The sequence below is a fragment of the Juglans microcarpa x Juglans regia genome, chromosome 4D, assembly GCF_004785595.1.
Source record: "Juglans microcarpa x Juglans regia isolate MS1-56 chromosome 4D, Jm3101_v1.0, whole genome shotgun sequence".
NCBI lineage: Eukaryota > Viridiplantae > Streptophyta > Magnoliopsida > Fagales > Juglandaceae > Juglans > Juglans microcarpa x Juglans regia.
In genome coordinates this window covers 32,310,887-32,324,931 of record NC_054600.1, presented here as the reverse complement: position 1 = coordinate 32,324,931, position 14,045 = coordinate 32,310,887, and the positions used below count along the sequence as shown (strand labels likewise).

The 14,045-nt window shown below is 31.9% G+C and overlaps 1 pseudogene; it reads left to right on the top strand.

The window, feature by feature from the left end:
- Positions 1–4,245: 4,245 nt before the first annotated feature.
- Positions 4,246–7,164, top strand: LOC121261114 (annotated as a pseudogene).
- Positions 7,165–14,045: the final 6,881 nt, after the last annotated feature.

Genomic DNA, 14,045 nt, shown 5'->3' with positions numbered 1-14,045 from the left:
TTTACTATTTTTGATAAAATTTTGATATGGTTGATTTTCAACCATTACGGCCCGGCTTGTGGGTTGATTTTGCTATTCTTAGATTTTGCCAATTTTGAATTGAACATAGAGTTGTTTTTTTTGTATTTTAGACGATTCTCTTATCTTCCTTTTCTGTAAATTATCTGTTAAAACTAATTTAAAGAATAATCACTATTATGTCGGTCATGTAAAAAGGATAGCAAATAATTATCTCGTTATTCGAGAAACAACTACATGACCCGGCAGTGTAGAAGTGGTTGGGAAAAACGCATGCTTGAAAGAGATATGGGTTGACTTGGCCTTGGTGGAAGACGTGTGGTGGGATCAACACAGCTAGTAATAAAATGACGTCCAAAGTGCTGTTAGAATAATGTTGTAGATAATGATATAAAATTAAGGATTTTATTTGATTATTATTCTGATTTGAATTTTATAATTATCAAATCAAGTGAATTTTCATAATTGTCAAATTAAGTAGGTTTTCATAATAATTAAATGAAGAGTTTTGAATTTCATAACGATCAAGATATTGATACTATCTCATATCTATATAACTTTTTTTTATAAATAAAGACCTATAATTCGTTTTCAAATATAACTCAGAACAATAAATATATAATTCGTATTCAAATATAAGTTGGAACAAAAAATATGTAATCTCTTTCTCCGTTGTCACATTCTCACAGGCCATCTCCATCTCTATTTTATTTATTTGAGGTAAGACCAGGCAACGACGATCATTAATCCATGCACAGCTGTCCAGTCGTTCATACTTTTAATATATAATTTATTTAAAATAATGTTACATACAATTATGAAATGTATAAATATTGTACAATCGTTTTGAAAAAGATATAATTTATTATTAAAAAATTAATTTTCTTTTCATGTAAATTTTGTATTTATTTTTTATTTTTTAAATAATTATACAATACTTACATACTCATAACTGTAATTATCATTTCTCATTTCTCATTTATTTATGTAGGAAATAGGAGGTAGCTAGGTTTTCAAGTCTTTTTAAGTATCTTCGTCCTTAATATGGCTTCTCGATCGCTCGAAGACTGATCAGCAATTAAGAAGTAATATACGATGAATGACTTGCGTGCACTCTTTAAATCCATATATAATATTATAGTCGTAACCATGTATAAATTTCCAGATTCTTCAAATTATTTGTTTTAACATGAGTTGAACGTTTTGGTGAGAATTCTTCTTTTATTATTATTATTATTATTATATATATATATATATGTGTGAATTGTTATAACCATAAAAATATTTCATAAAAATAAATTTACAAACTGATATAACTAATTTATATAATACGTTAGATTTATTTTATAAAAAATAATTTTACAATCTAATATATATATATATATACCACATTAAATCAAATAAATTTATGAATTTATTTTTATTATAAAATCCCTAATTTACAACTAAAGCATTTCTATATTATATATAACTTGTTGGCCAACAAGTTAAGTACGTCATGTATCCATGGATAGATTCAAATACAGCGAGCAAGCTGTCATGTTTTTCAAAACTATACATGATTGAAGCTGGTAGCTAGATATATTATATATATAAGTTAGTTGATAATGTGAGTTCTACCAAAACCTTGTTCTTACGCCGGTCATGATCAATTAATGTTGCTGTCGGGCAAAGTTGGCATGCACTTATATATGCATGGGCCATAATTAATAAAGGCTTCATGTTCTCGATTTTTTTTTTTTTTCCTTTTAGTATTTGTATTAAAAGCATCATGTAGATCGAATATATCCATATATATTAATATACTCTGCATGCATGCATGTCTAACATTAACTAACAACATGAAACCCTTTGCTAAAACTTGCATAATTTTTTACAGCAAAAACATAGTTAGAGGCCGGCCATGATAATCTTTTTCGATGCGGCTTTTGGAATAATATTTATGTGCTTTTCACACGAAAGAATTGAGTACTAATTCTAGCTTTCCCCAGTACTAATTGGGCAATGCATTTTGATGCCATCGTCAATGAAAGGAGGAAAAAAAGAAAAGAAAAGAATTAATTAGTCCATTCAATTTAAAGGAATGAGATCTGATCATTGGGTATCATATATGATATATATGCGTAATGCATATATATATATATATATAATATTGGAATAATTCCTTGGTGGCACCGTCACGTACGTACGTCGTTTAGGTGATGATAGGAGACAATGGAGTAGTAGTTGTTTCCACTTTAATAACTTTAATTGGGAGAGATATTAATGTTGGTGTTGGTATGCAGTGCATGCATGCCAGCTAGAACCCATTTTCTTTATTCACAGGAATGTCGTTTTAACGTGTAAAATGCACGCCATCCCTTTGGATATTCCTCAACTGATGGCTCCCATGCATGCATGATTGGTTAATGCTTGCTTTGATATTGATATTCATGCACAGAATAGTCGAGCAATATAATTGGTGATCATTTTAGTCAAGCCTCGCAGCATTAATCCAAATCACATCTTACAGCTCACACACACGATCAAGCTTGGTCGAACATTAATTAGTCCTTTAATTACTATCATTACCCTTAATTTCTTATAATTTTCAACAATTGATCAGCTGAAGAATTTTGTAATATACTAATTAGAGAAGTATTACGGTCATAAATAATTTTTATAAAATTAAATTCACAAACTGACATGATTTCATATAATATGTTAGTTTTACTTTGCAGTAAAAATAATTTTACAATTTGATGTATTATATTAAATCACGTTAGTTTGTGAATTTACTTTTATAAAATTACTTTATAGCCAAGGCAATATTTCTCAGCTAAATATAATTAGTACAGGGACATCCAAACCAGATGGTTCTTAAAATATATAGACAAATCCTCCAAAGGGGGAAAAGATATGTATCCCAAGCCCATCCTAGTTTTGGATGGTCTTCCATTTACATTTTGAGTATTTCCTTTTTAATTCTCTTTTCATCCTTGTTTGTTCATGTAGACGGATGTCTAGACTCGGTTGGTTATAAATAGTCAGACTAATGTTTTTTCTCAAATTCAGTATAAAAAAAAATCCCTGCAATTGTTGAGATCCTAAATAATTTAGGAAACCTGGTTATAATACATGCATGGTTTGTCTTGGGGTCCACATTAAATATATAATATGACCCAATCATGTTTCTAAAATACAAGGTAGGTAGATAAAATAGTATATATATATATGATGCATGCCGGGGAACTTTTTTTTTTTTAATTTTAATAATCTTTTAAGATTTCTTACTTTGTTTGAAATATCAGATCATGATCATCTTTCATGTATTGGCTTTAATTTATGAAAATGAATAACTGGAATGAGAAATTGTTCTTAAAAATTTTAAGATGTATTATTATGTCTTGGATTTTATAAAAGTTATTTGGGTAGATATATATATATATATATATATATATATATATTAATTTCTTGGGTTTTATGAAAATTATTTTGATTTTATTCATCAAGATTATGATAAATGATTAGACAAATTATTTCAAGTTACTTACGAGCATGGTCTACATGACTCACACATTAAGTTCTTACCCATTCCACTCGGTTCTTCTTCTTGTTTATTTATTTTCGATAAATTATTCTTCTTCTCAACTTTTTATGTATGTTTTCGCTTTTGGATGAAACAAAAATTAAAGTAATTGCTTGGACTCTCCTGATGGACTATCAATTGGGTCCTTGTTTACGTTTCCACTTTTAGGGAGCCCAGTTTCAAGTTTTTGGGCCGAACCGAATATCCTAGCTCAACTAGGTATGAGCCCAACCCACTCTTCTAGCCCAAACTTTGAATATAAATGCAAGGAAAAATCTGATTATAAGCGATTCTGTGTATTAATACGTGCACCAATTCAATATAATAAGTCAAAAAGTAGATTTTATTGAAAACAGTATTAATTTAAATTTAAAATATGAAGACAACAATATTAATACACAAATTCATACGTAAACTTATTTATACATAATAAAACTTTAAATGCAACGACCTGTTCTTCAATGACAGCAATCAACAGTACATTACACTTAAATTCTACTATTGGTTTACAAACGCATTTACTTAATTATTTCTTTTTTCTTTGGGGAAAGATTATGGGAAACGAAACGCAATTTGCCAAAGAAAACGCTTCGAATAACGCGTCGCCGTTCACAAGACAGTACAGTTGGATCTTTCTTATCGTTAGCTCTTAACACACTTCTGTTCATTCGGCATTCCATTCCCGCGATCATTTCTATGCTACAGCTTCTTCATCATGTTCTCTCTCCCTCTCTCTTCCTCTTCGGAAAATTCAACTATACCCAGAGAGAGAGAGAGAGAGAGAGAGAATGGATATCGCCAGTTGTTGATCAAGTTATCATAACCTCGTCACTGCAACAGAAACGAAGACAGTCGCAGCATCATCACACGCCCTTTGCTCGCCAATAAGAATGCCTTCCCGAGTACTCGGAGGTATGCCACAGTACTTGGAAATTCTCAAATTCATCTCAGTTTTTTTAGTCGCTCTCTCTCTCTTTTTCACCATTTCGTGCATGCAGCGTTCGCTCCAGCAAGCTCTGCATTGGCGATACAGAGCTCCTCCGGTCAGTGGGGTTCTCCAGTCTTGTTCTTTTTTCTGGGTGGGTTACTTGTGCTTGTGATATTGCTGATTCTTGGATTAATCCGTCGGACATGTGTGAAACCATCAGATGTGTTACAGCCTGCAGGTAGTATGACTCATGAATTATATTGGAAAAGTTGACAAATTCTTTAATTAGATTTCAACATCTGAATTTTATTTGATTTTGCAGCATCTAAAGAAATCAGCTTCAGCGGTAATCTCCGACCAATTAGCCATTTTGATTTCCAGACACTGAAGAAGGCAACCCAGAATTTTCATCAGGCTAATCTTCTCGGAAAAGGGGGATTTGGGCCTGTTTATCGGGTATTAATGCCGAACCCAAGATAGACGTCGAGTGATTTGTTAGTACAAGGAAAATTATGATTCTTTAAAGTTAGAAAAATCTTTATGCATCATAATAGAATCCTAGATCAACATATACTGAAACAAATGGAAAGCAATTTTGGTATCTAGGCCTAAAGGCATTGATTATCTTGTTGATTTCTTCAAATTAGATACTGTGTCGATTTGTAATTAGTTTCATTACACACTACTTAAACTAAACAGTGCACTTGCCATCCATTTAGAATGACAAATTTTCTATTTTGATTTCAACAGAATATTTAGCTTTCAAGATCTATAAAGTTCATAAATGCCTTTTCTTTTTTGCTTTTAAAAGGGAAAGTTAGAGGATGAGAGGTTGGTGGCAGTGAAGAAATTGTCTCTTGATACATCCCGACAAGGAGAGTCAGAATTTCTTGCAGAGGTGAGGTTGATCACGAGCATCCAACATAGGAACCTGGTTTGCCTTCTTGGATGTTGCTCCGAGGGGCCTGAACGGCTACTTGTGTATGAATATCTGAAGAATCGAAGCTTGGACTTCCTAATATATGGTATAACTTCCCCACCCCAACCTTATCCTATCTATCCTTCTGTCTGTTGGTATTTTGGAGAACTTCCATTAATTACCCATCTGCTTAAGCCTTGGAGTATATAAGATCATCTTCAAGAAGAAATAAATTCTTTGATATTTTTTTTGTGCTTAAACCTACGATACTTGTGTGCATGTTTAATTCTGGACGATTTACTTCTTGTGAACTTATCATCAAGCGTTATTTAATTGGTAACTGTATAGAGTTTTATTTCAGGTCATCTTTTCCATGAATTGATTTGCAGCTTAACCAAAAAAAAAAAATGGGGATTTACTTTTCATAATGTATGCAAAGTTCTTAATTCATGCCTTTGTTGTCTGTCTTTATTACTTTAAAATTTTAATGGTCTTGTAATACAGGAAAAGGTGATCAGTTCCTGAATTGGAGCATCAGATCCCAAATAATAATTGGCATTGCAAGAGGGTTGCAGTACCTACATGAGGATTCGCACTTGAGAATTGTTCACAGAGACATCAAAGCTAGCAACATTCTTCTCGATGACAAATTTCAACCAAAGATTGGAGATTTTGGTCTGGCTAGGTTCTTTCCTGAAGATCAAACTTATCTCAGCACTAATTTTGCTGGAACTTTGTAAGTCCTTGAGCCAAAATAACTCCCATGAAGAAATTTCTTAGGTCTAAAAGCTGGCGGTGGCACCTTGAAACTAGCTTTGTGAAGAGCAGCAAGTTGTATGACTCTCAAAACTAAGTGGGATGTGTATTAATTCCTCGGCTTATCAGAATGATCCATGATAATGTCGTCTGAAATAATCTCTTGCACGAAACAATTGACTCCTTTAATGTCGGGATGATCTTTATGATTGGTGGTTTAAATTTGCAGGCATGATGCCATTGTTAACTGCTGTTCTCTTTCCCTTTTGTTCAGGGGTTATACTGCACCCGAATACGCTATAAGAGGAGAGTTGTCTGAAAAGGCAGACATCTATAGTTTTGGGGTTCTTGTCCTTGAAATAATCGGTTGCAGGAAAAATACAGAATTATCTTTACCCTCGGAAATGCAATATCTTCCTGAATATGTAGGACTTCACCTTCTCATAATTCCTGTTTAATATCTGTTACCGGCTTGTTCAACACTTGAAAATGATCATTCACATATCCGTGACAGGCATGGAAGCTATATGAGAAGTCGAGGGTGCTTGATCTGATTGATCCAAAAATGCGAGAAGATGGGTTTGTGGAGAAGGATGTTTTGCAGGCAATCCATGTAGCCTTGCTTTGTCTTCAGCATCATGCAAATCTCAGACCCCCATGTCAGAGATCGTGGCCTTATTAACATGCAAATTTGAATTGACTAAAACACCATTGAGACCGCTCTTCTTGGATCGAAGGCGTAAGAAGGATGAAAACCTTTCTTGGGATACCACAATGTCGTACGCCCTCCCTTCTCGGATGCAGAGTGAGACCCCCTCATTACCCAGAACACCAAATTAAGGGACATGTCATGGTTTCCATTCTTTTTTTATAGAACAGGGAAGCAGAATTGATTAATCCATGTGTTGCAATTATTATTAACATGATCTTCTGGATTACGTAATGTGCATTTTCTTGTACTTTTTGCTTTTCCCAGTTACCTCTCTTTCTTAGATATGTATGTATACATGTAGAAAAGTTATATGTAATTTGCATTGCAAATCCTCGAGTAATTACTAATTACAGTATTGGACAAAGGAGGGGTGTGTGTGTGTGTGTGTGTGTGTGTGTATGCGTGCTCCGTCAAGACTGACTGAAAGAAGGTTGGAACAAGCACCGGACTTCTTCTATGGAATTGAAAATCCACCATTGACAGTGTCCACAGAAGGTGATTATCTCATTTGATCATGATTCTCAACTCAACTGAATTAGGGAACCTAAAACCACCAGACACAATTATAGCCAAATCATTCTCTCTCCCTCTCCCTCTCTCTCTCTCTCTCGCCAAATGCATGCATGGGTCTTCAACCTCCATACACGATATCCAATGGCCACCTCTCTGTCTGACTTTTCCCCCTGCACCATGCACTACACCCAGTACTGTCGTCTTTCTTTTTTCTTTTTTTTTTGTTGGAAGGAACACGACCTACGAAGTGCTTTGTGTGGAAAAGTGGCTTTTTAATTTTTTTCCATTACAAATACCATACGAATTGTGCCGTAGAAAAAAGTAGTTTTGAATTCATTGCAGTCGATCTGGCACTTTTGCGGGCAGCTGCTGGAGGCACCTACCATTAAATTCTCTTCTGCGTTCTGACCTAATTAAATTCAATGCCGTTTTCCTTATCAGGAAAACATGTCGAATCTATACCGTGATTCTGTGAAGTGAACAAATATTAGGCTTTATTTTCCTTGCATCTTTCCGGCCTCTTCTTTCCGTTTCACCATTGATCCTCATAATTTTCCAAAATCTTCACCCTTCACCCATCAGATATAAAGGGCAACGATGACAAAACTAATTTCTTCCTGGTCTTCACCCGCTTGTTTGCGGCTGTGGATTAATCATGAGACTCGAAACCACTCAATATAGTTACGTAAATAGTCGCATAAAATGAATTTAATTATGTTCAAATGCATGGTAACGTTCAGGTACCATGCATTTGTTTTTTTTTTTTTGTTTTTTGGTGTGTTCTTTCGTTTTTTAATTTTTTCCCTCCCTCTGATAAAACATTTGCATATTTTACTCGTCGTGGTAACATTTCAGGAGCTTAACTTTAGGAGCTCAGAACATTACACATTATCGAAAGGGTAAGAAACATAAGGCCGGAAGAAGAAGTATAGATCCAATCATATGATCATAAAAGAAGGAAAAATCTTTTCATTCCTCTGATCATCGATAACATTAACATGGAGAAATATTTAATGATACAGCATGAATTTTATAAGCCAAGTACTTTAAGCTCTGGTCCTTAAAGTTCTTCACATCTTCTACCTGTTGTGTAGGGGATTAGGACCTGTGGGAACCATTCGTTTGTTGTCGGCCGAAGTGTCATTATACTTCTCAGACTTAGAAAGGTGCTCCGACCGAAAATTGAGTCTCTTGGAGTACTTGCGGTTGCTAGCTGCTTCTAATGTCTGGTTCGAGCTTCTCTTCGGAGCACCATCGATGGCTGCGAGCATGTTCATCCTTCCCATTGCATCAGAGTCAACAATAGCTGATGACAAAAGGCATAGCAGAAGTATGAACTCCGGTAATCTCATTGCAGGAATGCTTCAATGAAACAACTTCTTAATTACAGAAACCAAAAAAAAAAAAAAGCAGATATGTAGGGTGAAAATATCTGTGTGGAGACCCACAAGAAGATTGTATGCTTGAAAAGCGACAGATGATATGGGGAGAGAGATCAGGCGAAAGGAATGGGGGATATATTTGAATAGGAGGATATGGCTGAGAGAGGTATAGGAATTAGGAACAAGAACATTAACTATGGTACCTCGGATATACAGTAAAATACTTGCATACTTCATAACGTCGCATTCTCTCCTATCAGAATTTTTCAACAACCTCATTAATTGCTCTGAATTCCATTGGGCATATATATTTCCGATTAAACAAAACAGAATGTGAACTTGGGATCGAAGACCCAAAAACACGACATTCTGTCCCATAGCTGTCCATCCTACTAGCTACTACTACGGCATTTTCTGACTAGTTTTGCTATTTATAATCTACGCATAATTTTTTTTTTAATTAATTAATTTATTTATTATTTATATATCACATATTTGATAAGAAAAAAAAAATAATATATAATATTTAAAAATAATAAATAAAATTTTTCTCTTCCGAATCTCCCGAACAAGCTGACCGAGCTTGTGGTAGATAGATATAATATAACTTCAGCAATGGAGTGGGAGCCTCTCTGGCCACTTGCTCTTAAAAGCTGACACGCACAAAAGGAATGGCAAGGAACTTTTGGTGAAACATTAATGGGAGGTTTTGACCGGACATGGGTTGCATTTGCTTGTAAAGCACGCCGATGCATGCTGGGATTTTTGATTGAGTTAACGAAGGATAGGAGGTAGGGTAAACTGTAATGTTCGGGCTAGAAGCCTAGAACAGAGACAACCTGGGAATGTGCCAATGTGGTTGGCCTTGCTGGGGTGACGACGTCTGGACAGCTCTGTCGCTTCATAAATCCCGCCTTTTCCGTTAAACATGAGGTACATGCAAGGTGGTGTCAAGCGCTCATTTACTCTTCTTATGTGTATAGTCTTATAGGCCATTCCGATATGACTCGACTGGTCATTGTTATAATTGGTCATTAGTAACTTTAAGATCTGAGTTGTTAAATTCATGTGAATTTAATTTAATTCAGTTTAATTTTAAATTAAATCTAAATTTTTAATAGGTAAATACTCAACTTTTAAATTACTCAATTTAAAATTTCTTTATACATGAGACTTATAACTTTTTTAATTTCTAATAAATACATATAAATTTATCTTAGCATCTAAACATATTTAGACTGCGTTTAGATGTTGAACTGAGTTGAGTTGAGATGAAAATTGAAAATTGAATAAAATATTGTTAAAATATTTTATTTTTTAATATTATTATTATTTTGAGATTTAAAAAAATTGTAATGATTAAATAAGATTAGTTGAAATGAGTTGAGATAGATTTGGAATCCAAATATATCTTAAACTCATCTTAAGTGGACCTCACAAAACTCATTCTACCATCTCAACTGACTACTATTCATAAAGAACTCAACCCAGTTCAACATCTAAACGCAGATGAAATCCTCTTGTCATTTTGTATTAGTGTTAATCGAAATAGATAGAAAAAATTTCTTATTTTTTTCATTCACAATCATCTAAGAAATGTTCATTAAACTATATACAGTCTTAAAGTGAGTAGTCCTCGCGTATTACCTTTTTAAAAAAAAATTAAAAATGTGAGTCACTATTAAAAAATAATTTTTTCACGTAAATATCAAATTTATTTTTTTCAAAAAGAGTACATAGAAATTGTCATGACTACAAATATAATTTTTCTTTACTAAATATTGATTTATATATAAAATTTCTCAACTTAGATAGATAAATACATAAAAAAAATATCTTATAACATTTATCAAGCAATTAAAATTGCTAAAAAATTTATGAACAACGTCAAATATTATAAGATACACTTTATGTATCTATTTATTTTCTACCCATGACTTTAAAATTTAGACAGGCTCAATTAAGGAAGTCCAAATGCATGATAAATTTATAGACAGACTCAATTGATGAATATCTAACAAGTCATACAGTCGATTTGTCAGAACATAAGCCCCTTGAAAAGGAAAGTTATTTGAATAATTGCATAATATAAATTAACTAGCTAGAATGGCGAATTCCACGACACAGAGACTGGATAAAGTGAATTATTATTATTTTTTTAAAAGAAAAAAGCAGAGCACATTAATTTGTTCAGATCGATGTTTTCTAAATAATGGTGAAAGAGTAACGGGAGAGTTGGGAGATGTTTAGTCACTTTCGGTTGATTTCTATATATCAGCTTTTAAAGCGTTGACGATATAATATCTTCCAAAGTCATCATCCTTGTCAATTTATCTAGGCTGGTTGGAAATGTATTAATGTTCGTTCCATCGCCTTCATAGTATCCCCATTTGCGCAGCATTGGTCTCTTAGATTGCCCAAAAGTGGTGGTTTAATAAATGGGAGAGACAAGCTATCTAGTCTTGTCTTGGGACAAAAAGCCAAAAGAGTGTATGTAATTCATTTGAGAAATGATTTATACAAGTTTTCAATAGACAAGTTTTATATAAGATTTTGTAAAAAAATGTATCAAACCTTAAAAAAGTCTGAACAAATTATTATTATTTTTTTTATAAAAGACTTGTATGAAATTTGTCTATTTGACACTTATACCTATCATTACTCAATTCATATAGACGGAGGTGGTTCATGGACGCATTTCATTTTAAAAAAAGTAGAATTTATTATTAAAATAATAAATTTTGTTAAAAATAAGGAGCAAAATTTATATATTCTAAAACTTCAAATATCATTTTATCTTTTTCTTATAAAAGACATACCAGAGATAATAACAACATTCCTTTACGCGCTGAATTTCAGCGTTGTTCTTTAATTTTGTTTAGAATAAAGCCCAACAACGAGTTGTGCATTCCACCAAGTCCAGTCCAGTCCATGTTCTCCAGGATGACATATTGGGCCCATATTCCGTCCAATAAAAATGCACCCCGTATTGACCAAATATTGATCGATGGAATAGCGGAGGCACGACCAACGAAAGATGGGCCCATTAGGTAAGTCATTCGAAGTCTATTTTCCTGTAAAATTCTATAGACTTCTATCGTTGCTTATTTTATTCATGTATAAGTTCTCAATCCGTAGACAAAATGATGGGAAAATGATACTTGGTCTTATGATTTTATCCTCTCAATTTTAAAGTTATTTAATTTTTTTTCCTTTTAATAATTAAGAAAGTAACTATTAGGGAAGTGAGGTATTTTTTTTAAAATGTTTAAAGATATTTAAAAAATATTTGAAAGAATTTTTTTAAAAAAAAATTCAATTGTACTACAAGTAAGCTTGAGAGATCAAATTAATCATGAAGATGAATAGTAGCCAAAATCATATTGGTACGTACGAAGTTCAATTGAAGAGTATTGATACATACAATATATTTTCACAACACATTTTACAAAATATTGTAAGATAAGAGTATTTTTATAAAGTAATATTATTTTTATAAAGTGTTTTACAAAATTATCTTTCATTTAACACGTTATTGTGAAATGTGTTGTGAAAATATTGTGTATAAATCATTTTCAACTTATAAAAGGAGTTTGACGATCTGCACAAATTGGTTGATAAAAACGTGAAGAGAATTGTACTTATAGTTACGAAAAGATTTTATAAAAATAAATATATAAATTGACATAGTTCTATATGATATTTTATATTTATTTTATAATAAAATTAATTTTATAATTTAACGTACCATATCCAATCATATCAATTTTTAGATTTACTTTTATAAAATTTTTTGTGCCTAAAGCATTTTTCAAATGTTAATAAAAAAACAATTCTGTCTTTCTACTGTGGCTAGGGAAAAAATCACCTTAAATTGTTGTCGAAACTTTAAGGGCTCTAAATAAATAAATAAAAAAATGGACACATCAAAAGAATCGTATAATATCTTTTACTACCAATATAAATATTTTGAACACCGTTAAACAATTAACAATAAATATTTTAGGGCATATGTCTATCAGCCTCTCGTTTAAGGCTTCGTTAGATATATAAATTCATCTCAATTTATTTTAACTTATTATTATAATTTTTTAAAATTTATAACACAAAATATAATAAATAATTTAACTTTTTCAAATCTCAAAATAATAATAATATTAAAAAATAATATTCTAACAATATTTTATCATTACAACTCAACTCAATTCAACATCCAAACGCAGCCAACTCTCAAATTCAAACAACAATTAGTACTCTTCTACCATTTGTTTTCATCCATCCACATAAAATATAATAAAAATTTTAATTTTTTTAAATTTAAAATAATAATAATATTTTATTTAACTTTTAATTTTTATCTAAAATCATCCGCTCTCAATATCAAAACAATTCCTAAGTCAAACATTTTGGCGTTATTGAGTAGCACGTTCTAGTCTTCTAGATTTAGGGCCATTGACTAGAAAGCGAAAAGTAGATCGGGTAGAAAACAGAAAAGCGATTATTCCATCAATAATTATGCACGTTAATACGACCATGCAAGTTGAAACGAAAAATGTTAATTTCACGAAGAAAATAATAAAATATGAATTTACAAATTGATTACATTTGATATGATGCATTAAGTTTATTTTATAATTAAAAAAAATTTACAATTTAATTTATTATATTATAACAAATTAATATATAAATAATTTTCTTTTATCTTAGTTGGAATATTTTGCAAAAGCATTAGGAACATAGCTTAGTTCAGAAGTAGAGGCGGAGATTGGGGCTGTAATGGGTAGACTTGACCATGCCAGTCTTAAGTGGGGCCAACCTCTAAAAATGAAGATAGTGAATGAGGTGGTCAAGGTCCAAGGAGATGCATGCAGGTTCCATTGAAACTATTCATGAACGTGATAAGGAAGAAATTGAGTTGCAGATAAGATGAATTGAAATTAAAATTAAAAATTAAATAAAATATTATTAAAATATTTATTTAATATTATTTTATTTTAAAATTTAAAAAAATTAATTAATTTATTTTATTTTATACAAAAATTTATAAAAATTATAATAATTAAATAAAATGAGATGAGTTGAGAAATTTGTTGAAAACAAACAAAACTATTTCCACAAGGCGGCGACAAGATTAATGCATGCATGCACTCGTTGGTGTCTTCCTATGGGGCCCCTGGAACTATATGCTTGTACTTCCATTTTTTTAAAAAAAATATATATATATTTCTATAGAATTGCTTGTGCGTGAA